Source organism: Schistocerca piceifrons, unplaced genomic scaffold (genome assembly GCF_021461385.2).
Source record: "Schistocerca piceifrons isolate TAMUIC-IGC-003096 unplaced genomic scaffold, iqSchPice1.1 HiC_scaffold_1063, whole genome shotgun sequence".
In the NCBI taxonomy this organism is placed as follows: Eukaryota; Metazoa; Arthropoda; class Insecta; order Orthoptera; family Acrididae; genus Schistocerca; species Schistocerca piceifrons.
The window spans coordinates 57,501-60,000 of NW_025726867.1; the positions used below are offsets into that span (position 1 = coordinate 57,501).

The following is a 2,500-nucleotide window of genomic DNA, read 5'->3' on the forward strand; positions in this document are numbered from 1 at the left end:
CTGCTGGCACCAGACTTGCCCTCCAATAGATACTCGTTAAAGGATTTAAAGTGTACTCATTCCGATTACGGGGCCTCGGATGAGTCCCGTATCGTTATTTTTCGTCACTACCTCCCCGTGCCGGGAGTGGGTAATTTGCGCGCCTGCTGCCTTCCTTGGATGTGGTAGCCGTTTCTCAGGCTCCCTCTCCGGAATCGAACCCTGATTCCCCGTTACCCGTTACAACCATGGTAGGCGCAGAACCTACCATCGACAGTTGATAAGGCAGACATTTGAAAGATGCGTCGCCGGTACGAGGACCGTGCGATCAGCCCAAAGTTATTCAGAGTCACCAAGGCAAACGGACCGGACGAGCCGACCGATTGGTTTTGATCTAATAAAAGCGTCCCTTCCATCTCTGGTCGGGACTCTGTTTGCATGTATTAGCTCTAGAATTACCACAGTTATCCAAGTAACGTGGGTACGATCTAAGGAACCATAACTGATTTAATGAGCCATTCGCGGTTTCACCTTAATGCGGCTTGTACTGAGACATGCATGGCTTAATCTTTGAGACAAGCATATGACTACTGGCAGGATCAACCAGGGAGCTGCGTCAACTAGAGCTGAGCAGCCGGCCGCCCGGGAGTGTGTCCCGGGGGCCCGCGCGAACACGCAAGCGTCCGCTCAATCATTCTGCAAACAGGAGGAGGCTGAGCTCCCCTGCACAATACACCTCGAAACCCTCTCAGGTCCCGGCGGCGCGCAGCGCCGTCCCAAGTACTTGGTCGGGTTCGAGAGAGGCGCAATCGCCCGGAGTTAGGCGAGTAGACGCTTTCGGTGCGACCACCCGTGCTCCCAACTGAGCTTGCCGCTGCCGACAGAGGCCCGGGAGCGTGCTGTCGTGGCATTGCCGGCGGGAGACAACACGCGCCACCTACGGTGACCGGCAGCTCCAACGCCAGCGCCACAGAAGGACAAAAGCCCCACTTGGGTGCCGAAGCGAACTCTCCCAGCACAGCGCACGCGCCAACACATCCGCACAGCTGCGATACAAACCACCAGCGAGAACCGCTGGGGCGACCGAGCAGCAGACGGCGTCGCGGCGCCGAGCGCCGGGCGGCAGCGCATCCTCAACGCACACAGTCCTCAATCGGACCAGCACACTGAAGATGTCCACCGCGCTTCGCACCGGGCCCGCGAGGACCTACTTTGGCCGCACGGCGCCGCGCGCAGGGTGCGCCGGCGCGCAGCTGCGACGCCTGCCGCGTCCGTCGGCCGGCGCGCCTGCCACTGGCCGCCCCCACCAGCCGGCTGTAGCGCGTGCGCCCACGCACCGCGCGGCCAGCACGCCGGGAGGCGCCCCCTCACCGGCCGGGGACGGTCCCACCCAGCCACCGCCGCGTATCGCTTCACACCCAGATGCCGTTCAGTTTCGTCGGCATGGTGGGTATCGCTGGAACAACCGGTTAGTACCTCAACCTATCGTCGCCATCACCGATTCACCCCTAGCGAGAACAACCGCACCACAACAGGTTACCATTTGTTCATTTGCGTAACTTCACCAGAAAACGCAGGCGTCCATCGCCATTTGCAACTTCCACGATTATTGCATGCCTGTGTCAGGTGTCACGCCACACTACGTCTGCCCACATACACGCAACAAAATGTGCACGCCTAGACAATACGTGGAAGGTGGCCCCCGTACGTATGCGATGTCCATTGCTCGAACGACTGTCAACCGGCCTCTGTAGCATGTCGCAGATATGGAACGCGGTGCACCATGCCATCACGGTGTGTGAGGAGAGACGACTAGGTCCGAATACATCAACAGACAGCTCATGCTGATCGCCATCCACGGCGTCCGTTCCTCCCACACGTCTCTATGGCGTACCACACTGCAATCCAGCTCTCATAGGGAGACGACACGTAGCTGCGTGCACAATATTTGCACTGTATGGTCCGCCGTTTTTGGGCGCAGTCGTTGTACGGTCACACATGTGCCACGATGTATCATTCAGTACATAAGGACGAATGTGCAGTACAGATTGTGGTTTACGCGTACGACATTAGCGGACAGTTGACACAGGCCGCACCACAACGTAGCCTGAGTACGTCGCATGCGGAGGGCATTGAACATGCAAAGTTCTCACCAACCAGCTTGCGAAGGCAGGGGGCAAGGTGGGGACGTGGGGAGGGGCGGCATGTACGTCCTGCTGCCATCCACATTACAGTGTACAGCAGGAGCATGTGGAAAGTGAGCAAGACTTGCAAGGTGTTTAACATGAAGCGATACACAGGGGAGCGGGGAGTGCGAGTAGCGAACTATATTGCGAGGGTTGCGGGTGGGCAACACTACACTAATTGAACGAGTCGTATAACAATTACAGAGCAGGTTTAGGCGACAACGTGGGTTACGTTAGGCGACAACGTGGGTTAGGTTAAGGCACGACGTGGGTTAGGTTAAGGCACGACATGGGTTAGGTTAAGGCACGACATGGGTTAGGTTAAGGCACGACAT

At 57.9% G+C, this 2,500-nt stretch overlaps 1 non-coding gene across 1 annotated transcript in view; it reads right to left on the reverse strand.

The window, feature by feature from the left end:
- The window catches only part of LOC124726695, a 1,909-nt gene extending 1,320 nt beyond the window's left edge, over positions 1–589 (reverse strand). Inside the window, exon 1 of the ribosomal RNA XR_007006810.1 lies at positions 1–589. This exon is cut by the window's left edge and continues 1,320 nt beyond it. This is a non-coding gene — a ribosomal RNA (small subunit ribosomal RNA).
- Between the last annotated feature and the right edge of the window lie 1,911 nt (positions 590–2,500).